Genomic DNA, 10,847 nt, shown 5'->3' with positions numbered 1-10,847 from the left:
AAGGGACGGGGAGCCACGCACCCATTCATAGTCAAGTTGGTCCCCAACGGTGTGGGAGAGAGGGAGGTGATGCAGAGTATTAACCCTCAGGCTCAGAACTTGGGAAAGAAAGGGGGAACCTTGTAAAGGATGAGTCGCTGAAGACCCGTGGCAACCATTATTTCGGTCGTCTCTCGATTAGTGACCCTCAGGAACAGCTGATCAATATCTAGACTCAACGACCCACCCATCGGCGCCGTGGCTTAGCTGGTTAAAGCGCCTGTCTAGTAAACAGGAGATCCTGGGTTCGAATCCCAGCGGTGCCTGGGACAGTTGGCTGTAGTATATTATTGCTGCGAAGGGGACACATCTCCAGACTTTGAGAGGGGGGCCTCTCTGTTGTACGTATCGAAGGATTATTCTTCTTACCATCCATCCCGTTGCTATTTGAGTCTCCCTCCCTGTGCACTTTTAGTGCGAATTTGAAGGCTCACGCCAGCTGTCATGAACCAGGGTGTAGCGGCATCCCTTTGTCTGCCTTCAGCGGGGTGGGAACGTGGACTCAGGTTTGGTTGGGCCCATTTTGTACTGTGGCTCGGGGCAGGGAGAGAGAACTGGAAATTCGCCGCTTCCGTAGGGCCGTTGCCTCACAGGCGCACGCGCACTGACACATCAAGACAGTAAGACGGTGCTCGCGAGAGGCGGGCGTGCTGATAGGCAGCTATAGTTGCGCAGGCCCAAGGCCGCACGCGGCTGTGATGGCCGAGTGGTTAAGGCGTTGGACTCGAAATCCAATGGGGTCTCCCCGCGCAGGTTCGAATCCTGCTCACAGCGTCAGTAGTTTTGGGAACGGATACTACTGCCACCTCCGGTGAAGAAAACAACTTGTTTTTCCAGTGCTGTCTTCCTTTGGAGCAGATCCCACTTTTATTCCAAGACTCAGGGACTCAGCCACCCAGGACCTGTCCACGAGCGCCCTCTTGCGGGCCTCAGATTCCTGCCTCTACTCCTCCTCCAAAGGTTATATCAAGCAACAAGCCGTTTTAACTGCCAATTTGAATTCATAACTCCAAACTCAGGTGTTTTCTCAGTGCTATTAGCAATCATATCACATTTCCCCATCCATTTCCCCTCCAACTCTCCTACACGACTCTTTCATTCCTTTTCACATCAAACCACGAATCCCTTCATCCTCCTTCAGCTTTACTTCCTGTTTCACAGTGTTAAAAAGGCATTCGGTAATCAAAACACTACGGTACTGGCACAAAAACAGACATATAGATCAATGGAACAGGATAAAAGCCCAGAAATAAACCCACTCACCTATGGTCAATTAATCTACAACAAAGGAGGCAAGAATATACAATGGAAAAAAGTCTCTTCAATAAGTGCTGCTGGGAAAACTGGACAGCTACATGTAAAAGAATGAAATTACAACATTCTCTAACACCATATACAAAAATAAACTCAAAATGGATTAAAGACCTAAATGTAAGACCGGAGACTATAAGATTCCTAGAGGAAAACAGGGAAAACACTCTTGGACATAAATTGCAGCAATATCTTTTTGGATCCGTCCCCTAGAGTAATGGAAATAAAAACAAAAATAAACAAATGGGACCTAATTAAACTTAAAAGCTTTTGCACAACAAAGGAAACCATAAACAAAATAAAAAGACAACCTACAGAATGGGAGAAATATCTGCAAATGATGCGACCAACAAGGGATTAATTTCCAAAATATACAAATAGCTCATACAGTTCAGTTCAAACAACCCAAGCAAAAAATGGGCAGAAGATCTACATGGACATTTCTCCAGAGAAGACATACAGATGGCCAACAGGCACATGAAAAAATGCTCCATATCGCTAATTTAGGGAAATGCAAATGAAAACTACAATGAAGTATCACCTCACCCTGGTCAGAATGGCCATCATCAAAAAGTCGACAAATAATAAATGCTGGAGAGGGTGTGAAGAAAAAGGAACCCTCCTCCTGCACTGTTGGTGGGAATGTAAATTGGTGCAGCCACTATGGAGATCAGTATGGAGGTTCCTCAAAAAACTAAAAGAAGAGCTACCATATGATCCAGCAATCCCACTCCTGGGCATTTATCCGGAGAAAACTATAATTCGCAAAGATACATGCACCCCTATGTTCATAGCAGCACTATTTACAATAGCCAAGACATGGAAGCAACCTAAATGTCCATCGACAGATGAATGGATAAAGAAGATGTGGTATATATATATACAGTACAATATTAGCCATAAAAAAGAATGAAATCATGCCATTTGCAGCAACATGGACGGGCCTAGAGATTACCATATTAAGTGGAGTAAGCCAGACAAAGACAAATATTATACGATATGGCTTATATGTGGAATCTAAAAACAAAACAAAACAAATGAACTTATTTACAAAACAGAAATAGACCCATAGTCATAGAAAACAAGCTTATGGCTACCAAAGCAGAAGTAGGGGAATAAATTAGGAGTTTGGGATTAACATATACACACTACTATATATAAAATAGATAACCAACAAGGACCTACTGTATAGCACAGGGAACTATACTCAATATTTTGTAATAACCTATAACGGAAGAGAATCTGAAAAAAACGTATATATATTCACTGAATCAGTGTGCTGTACACCTGAAACTAACATAACACTATAAATCAACTATACTTCAATTTAAAAAAAGGCATTCCGAAGAAATTTTCCTACTGACATCAGCAATCGCACCTGCCTACCTACCTGAGTCTGTGACCACATGCTATTGCCCTCCCTCCTAACTGTAGATGAACCCTTCCACCTAACTAAGGCCAACCCCTACACCAAATAGATCTCCCATTTCCTCTGGCCCACTCAAGGACATTGCTCTGTTTTCTTTCTTTACCATCAATTTCCCCCTTTTCTAACTGGATTATTCCCACCAGGTTACAAACATAATGAAGTTTATCTCAATTTAAAACATGCAACACAACAAACACCATCTTAATCCCACAACTCCCCTCCAGCTACCACTATGTTCCTCTGTTCCCCTCTACAGCAAAACAACTTCTCTTATGCCCACTGTTTCCAATACCATCTTTCCATTTTCCTTTGAACCCTCTCTAATCAGGTGCCCCCAACCCCCATTCATCAAAACTGCTTTTGTTAACGTTACAAAATGACCATCACATTGCTATATCCATTGATCACTACTGAGCAGCAGTTGACACAAATGCTTACTCTTCCTGCTTAGAAACACTTTCTTCACTTGCCTTCTAGGACACCACACTCTTCTTATATTCCTTCCACGTCGTTAACAATTCATTCACAGACTTCTTTGCTAGTTCATCATCTCCTGGATCTCTAAATGTTGAAGTGTTTCCAAGGCTCAATTTTCTAACCCCTTCTCTTCTCTATCTATATTCATTCCCTTGATGATCTCCAAGCTCATGGTTTAAAATATCAACCTATACTATAATAACACATCCCCAATTTTCATTTCTAGCTCCAAAACTCTTCCCTGCATTACAGATGCATATATCCTATTGCCCACTTATTGTTTCTACTTGGATATCTAAAAAGGAATCACAAACTTAAAATGTCCCAACCAAATTTCTGGTCATCTCCCCCAAAACTGCTTCACCTGTAGTCTTTCCATCTCAGTAAATGGAAATTGCATTTCTTCAGTTAGCCAGACCAGAAACCTTAGAATCATCTCTGATTTGTCTCTCTCTCTCTCTCTCTCTCTTTCTCTCACACACACACATTCCACATCAAATCAGTCAACAATTTCTTATTTAAAATAGGTAAAAAATTTGACTCTTTGTTACTACACTTCAATACTACACCCTGGTCCATGCCACCCTCATCTCTCACCCAGATTATTACAATAGCCCCTAAATTATTTCCTTGCTTCCACTCTTGTTCCTTGTTCCCTTACAGTCTACTCTGAACACACTGGGCAAAGTGATCCTTTTAAAACATAAATCAGATTCTGTCGTTCCTCTCTTTAAAATCTCTCAGTAGGGTATCAATATGAATTCATGGTTTTAATATGTATAGTTAAGGAAGGAAATGTAATATAAGGAAATGTATGCACATACACAATGTATACATACACCTATATTTCCTAGCTCTGTCTGCTGAGGGAGCCTAAAAGGAATGACACACAGTAGTGATAAACACACCAAGTGCTCAGATCTTGGTTACTAAATACCATTTCCCACTAAAATGAACCAGCACTCCTTGGAGAAAAGGGTGTCTCTAGGGCTGCATCTGGGGAATTACAAAATGATCTTAGAACACTTTGTTTCACCAGAAAGTAAAGAAGTGCTCAAAAATATTGGGTGTATATCAAAAAGACACAGCAGCTAGCGGCTGTGGCTAAAGGGGCTTCCATTGGCTAAATCTTGGACAATCTGAGCATTAAAATAAATAATGCACTGAGTCAAGTAAGAATCCAAAGTTCATATCAGTATAAATAAATAAATGGGAGGAAAAGAGAAAACTCTTGTTACAGTAAACTGCCAACTAATAAATACAGAAGGAGGGCTGAAGTTAGAAATCATCAACGGATACTAAACTAGTGGGTGAACTTTTAGTGAGGTACAAGTAGTAAAGAATCTCAAAGTATCTTCCCACAAATTGCATATTAATTACTATCAAGGGGAAATGATAACCTGGAGAAAACTGGCAAACACCATTTCAATCTCAAGATCAAAGTCAATACCTCAAAATTGGGACAAACTGACATGTGTCTTCTGATGTGATGCACTGAGAAGGACACCACACCACTTCTCGGGTGATGTTCCTGCCAAAAATGCACAACCTGAATAACTTGAATCTAACCGTGGAGAAACATCTGATGAACCAAAATGAACGACATTCTACAAGGAAACCATCCTGTACCCTTCAAAATTGTGAAGACCCACCTTCACACCACACACAAAAATAAACTCAAAATGGCTTAAAGACAAGACACCACAAAACTCCTATAAGAGAACACAGGCAGAACATTCTCTGACATAAATCATACCAATGTTTTCTTAGGTCAGTCTCCCAGGCAATAGAAATAAAAGCAAAAATAAATAAATGGGACCTAGTCAAACTTACAAGCTTTTGCACAGCAAAGGAAGCCATAAACAAAAAGACAACCCGCGGACTGGGAGAAAATATTTGCAAATGATGTGACTGACAAGGGCTTAAGTTCCAAAATACACAAACAACTCATACAATTCAACAACAACAACAACAAAACCAATCGAAAAGTGGGCAGAAGACCTAAATAGACATACAGATGGCCAACAGGCACATGAAAAAATGCTCATCATCGCTAATTACTAGAGAAATGCAAGTCAAAACTACAATGAGGTACCACCTCACACCGGTCAGAATGCCCATCATTAAAAAGCCTACAAATAATAAATGCTGGAGAGGGTGTGGAGAAAAGGGAACCCTCTTACACTGTTGGTGGGAGTGTAAATTGGTGCAGCCACTATGGAAAACAGTATGGAGGTTCCTCAAGAAACTAAAAATACAGTTGCCATATGATCTAGCAATCCCACTCCTGGGCATATACCCAGACAAAACTATAATTCAAAAAGATACATGCACCCCTATGTTCACAGTAGCACTATTTACAATAGCCAAGACATGGAAACAATCTAAATGTCCATCGACAGATGAATGGATAAAGAAGATGTGTATATACACAATGGAATATTACTCAGCCATCAAAAACAATGAAATAATGCCATTTGTAGCAACATAGATGGACCTAGAGATTATCATACTAAGTGAAGTAAGTCAGAAAGAGAAAGACAAATACCATATGATATTACTTATATGTGGACTCTAAAATACAACACAAATGAACATATCTATGAAACAGAAACAGACTCACAGACATAGAGAACAGACTTGTGGTTGCCAAGGGGGAGGAGAGGTGGGGAGGGAAGGATTGGGAGTTTGGGATTAGTAGATGCAAACTATTATATATAGGATGCTAAACAACAAGGTCCTACTGTATAGCACAGGGAACTATATTCAGTATCCTGTGATAAACCATAATGGAAAAGAATATGAAAAAGAATACGTATAAGTGAGTCACTTTGCTGTACAGCAGAAGTTAACACAATATTGTAAATCAACTATACTTCCATAAATTTTTTTTTAATTCCAGGATATATATAAAAAAACTGAAGATCAAGAATCTTCCAGATTAAATGAAACTGGACAGAACAACTAAATGCAGTGTGGGATCCTGGATGGAATCCTGGATTGGGAAAAAAGGGCTATAAAGGACATAATTGAAACACTTGAGGAAATTTAAGTATGGACTGGCATTAAATAATAGTTTTATATTAATTTTAATATTCTGATGTTGATAGTTGTACTATTATGTACTATTATTACTACAAATGTCCTCATTCTCAGAAAACACACTGAGTAACTCAGGCAAAAGGGCCTGATGTTTTCAATTTACCCCCAAATGATTCAGAAAACAAATCTTTTATATCTATATTATATTTGGAGAGAAATGATAAAGCAAATGGAGCAAATGCAAACAATTAATAGAGAAAAGAGTACACAGGAGTTCCTTGTACTTTCTTTTTTTTTTTTTAATTGAAGCATAGTTGATGTATAATCCTTGTACTTTTTTGTAACTTTTCTGAAAGTTTGAAATCATATAAAAATTAAAAGCTCCAAAAACAAACAAAACAAAAAAGCTAGGGGGAAAAAAGTCCTCCAGTGGCTTCATATAACACTCAGAGGTGACAGAGTCCTTGCAATGGCCTAGAAGGTTCTACATAATCAGCCTCCTGCTTTGTCGGTCTGATCTCACCTGCTACCTCCACTCCAGACAACCCCACTCCGCCCCCTGCTGCTCTCTGTTCCCTTGACAAGCCTGGCAGGCTGTCCTTCTAGCCAGCCTGGCCCTCTGGAGTGCTTCTACCCCAGGTGGCCCTGTAGCTTGTGCCCTCACCTCTGTAAATTTCACCTTCTCAGTGAGCCCTTCCCTAATCTTACTGCCTAAAGTCACAATTCCCACTCTCCACTCTTCCTTGCTTCACTTTTCTCCATAGCACTTATCACCAACTGACAAATGATAAATTCTGTACGATGTGCATTTGACTGTTTCCCCCACAAGGACGTATGTGCCGTAAGGCAGGGATTATTGTCTGTTTTGTTTGGGGCTCTACAGAGGTCTTCTATCCTGATTCTTCCCTTGGCCCAGGGGCCTGGGCCTCCTACTTCCCCACCCCCAACCCCCAGGTCCCAACTCTCCAGGAACTCCCCCTTCCCAGGACCCAGGGGGTCCCAGGAAGCCAGGCTTCTCTTTGAAGAACAAAGAGGGAGGAGCTGAGCCTCGGAACCCAGGCCTGGGGAGACGTCACAGCGGGGGAGGGGAAGCAGCGACACTAGGCCAGCTGTGCTGTCTCAGTTCCTTCCCCGCCTCCCGCCTCCCTAGGGCCCCAGCGCGTGTGGGACACGAGCTCCCCTCCCCCAAGCCCTGACGCTGCCCCGTGTTGAGAGGGCGGCCAGGAACAGGCCAGAGGCCCAGACACCCATACACACACCATGTACACAGACAACCACAAGGGACACGCACACAGGCCTGCGCTGACACGGAGACGTGCCATCCACAGAGGCCCCCAACCCGTAGCCTTGGAAACCCTGGGAATGGGTGTGGAGGATGCCGTCACAGCCGCATCTACACAGGAGCGATGGCTGGAGAGAATCCCCCAACCAGGCCAACTGGTCTCAGGTTTGGGGAGCCTGAAGTGTATATAATTGTTTTGGGGGGTGAGAGCTTTTCAAGAAAATTATATAAAACTAGGTACAAAAAGTAATATTTACAGTGTAAAGCAATTATGCTCCAATAAAGATGAAAAAATATAATATTTACTGTGAAACAAGAGATCACAACTTACAAACTGAAAAGGCTGGCAAATGCCACAAAGGTTACAAAGTCCAGAAAAATACCTTACTGGTATCAATTAATTGCCTGCATACCCCTGTAATACTCTCCACAGACTGGCTACTGACTTTGTATATTTCAAATCTCATTTTTCCTCTACCACCCATGTACTTATAGTGACAAGAGCACTGGATGCATTCATATCACATGTGCCCTTGGGCTTTGCACCTTCACTGCATGACGCCTAGTGAGTGGGCACAGGTGACAGGAGTTTCCCTGGAAGCCATTCCCACACCAGGATGGCTGGGCTAGCTTAACTATGTGTGGAAGTGACTGGGAACCACATTAACTGCATTCCCATTAACATACCCTCGAATGCCCACAGCGACTCCAACACCGGGGGCGGGGGGAAGGGTGACACAGGGGAAGCTGGAGTGAAAACAGACAGTGGGCTTTACCATTTGCAGTTAAAGTATCTTGTTTTGGCAAGTTTTACAGAAGCATATGGCCGTGTGAGCACGTTGCTGGGACCCTCCCAGGGGCCTGCGTAAGTGAGGGGTCCTGAATTGTACATTTCATTAGCTTCATGGTACATTCACCTCTGAAACTGTAATTTTTGATTCCACATCTCAAATGGACTCTCAACCTGCCTAGAAATCCTATTCTATCCTAGAAGGTTTGGTTTCCTACTCCCCAAAATGAACATTTCACACCTTCTTTCTCCTCAAAGGACCTGTAGCTCTCTCCCCTCCAGCAATAAGCTTGATTCATTCTTTCTTTAAAAATTCTATTTTATTGAAGTATAGTTGACTTACAATGTTGTGCTAATTTCTATGTCTATTTCTAAGTGATTCAGTTACACACACACACACACACACACACACACACACACACATATATATATATATACGTTCTTTTTCATATTCTTTTCCATTATGGTTTATCACAGGATTAATTCATTCTTTGGGAAAACAGGAACCACTAGAGGGAAACTGCCTCATCCTTCCCACACTCTAAGTGACCCACACCCCCTGTCTTCCCCATCTCCCTGGGGGTGAGGAGTCTTCCCTACTACCTGAGACCCATTTCTCCACCTGGTAGCGAAGTCTACCCGCCCACCCACCGTTGGTTACTCCCACCAGCATCAAACACACTCTAGCAATCCTCGTCTCTTTCTTGTGCTCCGGCTGCCAACACTGTTCCTCCCCATTCGCAGCAAAGCTTGACAGAGTTGTGTCTACAGCCACCGTCTGCATGCCTTCACATCCCATTCTCACCTCGACCCACTCGAGTGGGACCGCACGGAGTCACTCTCCCCCCAGGGCATCTGTGATCTCTAAGAGCTAAACCGGGTGGTTGCTTAGCTCCCTTCTTACTTGACCTCCCAGCAGCTTAGCTAGAGCTGACGGCTCCCTCCTTCACACACTCTCTTTTCTTGGTCTCCAGGTCACTTGGCTTTTCTGCTACTTCTCTAACTCTACATCCCTTTGACAAGTCTTCCTCCTCAACCTGACCTCTATGTGTTGGGATGCTCCACACTCCTTCTCTTCTCTCTCCACACTCTCTCCCTAGGCACTCCAGTCTCACGACATTAAAAGCCATCTATCTTCCAATGGCTCCTCCATGTTTACCCTCCAGCTCTGACCCCCCCAACTCATGAACAGAGATGAGTATAGTGCCCAACGTTTTTACATAATCGGCAAATGCTAGGTCTTTTAGAGCATTTATAGATTCTCCTGCTGGGCAGACACCTGGAATGGCCTATCACACAATATTTCAAAGGGGCTTAATTTAAGCCTGCTTCTGTGAGCAGGGCAACTGGCAAGGCCTTATCCCAAGTTAAATTAGTCTCTCGACATATATTAATGATGTTCCTTTTTAGTGTATGATTTCTTTTATTTATTTATTTTTTTTCTGTTGATAGAAAGGGATACTGAAGTTCTTGGCCATCTCCGAGTAGGCTTCAGGGCTAGTGCCATGGTTTTTCCAGGTTGATGTTCACACACAGATCCAGAGAGTTGACATCATAGGGCTCTATGTGGATGATGTACTCAGAGCAACTCTGTGCTTGATTTACTATCATGGTCTTCTGCAAACACCGTTCATTATTTTCTTTAAATAAACCCACAGAGGTTACTCTGGATGAATATTGGTCTGTATCAATTGTGATGTTATATAAAATGGCCACTGGATTGTTTTGCTTAGTAGGTCTAAACTTCGCACAGAAGCAGAGTTTGAGGTTTATCTCATCATTCTTGTTGAACAAAGTGATTTTTTTCTGGTGTGAAGGAAGCATCAGCAATACTCTGTGACCAGAGGGGAACAACCTGTCCAAAGACACCAATGGACACATCGGTGATGGAATCCCCATTTAAATCTCCATGGCCATCCAGGGATCTCCCAAAGTACTGAAGATGGCTCCTAAAGGCTCCAACAGATCCCAAGATTTTCTGGGAATACCTCATGCAAATGCTGCCCTCACGACCATGGTAGATGTACACAGCTCCTAAGTTCTCATTTTCCAAAAGTGAACCAATGATCATGTCATGAAAGCCATCCAGGTTGACGTCTGAAAGAGCTGCAGTTGCTGAACCAAACCGAGCATTTTCAACACCCTTGGGGCCTTCCAGAAATTGGTGCCAATTCAAAACGCCCTTTGTGGTAGTGAACAGCTAGACTCTTCCCTCCTCTTTCTTTAGGTCATTTGTGTACATTGGTGCAGTGATCAAGAGCACATCTGTAATGTGTCTTTATCCACATCGACTGAACTCAGCACACTACCAACTTAGGAGCCAATCTGGTTACCCCCGTGAGACTGAATAACTGTGACACTGCCATTCTCGTGAACACCGTACAGTACTACCCGGCCAGTACTATTTGTCCGAGGAGCACCAGCAACAAAGTGGACATTTTTTCCAATAGAAATTGAAGCCACAGAGTAACCTAACT

The 10,847-nt window shown here is 42.7% G+C and overlaps 2 non-coding genes across 2 annotated transcripts; both read left to right on the top strand.

Moving 5' to 3' along the window:
* The first annotated feature begins 231 nt into the window (after window positions 1-231).
* On the top strand, window positions 232-305 carry TRNAT-AGU (transfer RNA threonine (anticodon AGU)). The gene has a single exon. It is a non-coding gene; the product is annotated as a tRNA-Thr (tRNA).
* Window positions 306-731: 426 nt separating this feature from the next.
* TRNAS-CGA (transfer RNA serine (anticodon CGA)) lies at window positions 732-813 on the top strand. Its single transcript has one exon. It is a non-coding gene; the product is annotated as a tRNA-Ser (tRNA).
* The last annotated feature ends 10,034 nt before the right edge of the window (window positions 814-10,847 follow it).

This window comes from Balaenoptera ricei, chromosome 20 (assembly GCF_028023285.1).
Source record: "Balaenoptera ricei isolate mBalRic1 chromosome 20, mBalRic1.hap2, whole genome shotgun sequence".
Classification (NCBI taxonomy): Eukaryota; Metazoa; Chordata; class Mammalia; order Artiodactyla; family Balaenopteridae; genus Balaenoptera; species Balaenoptera ricei.
The sequence above is the reverse complement of the archived record's forward strand: the minus strand, read 5'-3'. Positions and strand labels throughout refer to the sequence as shown.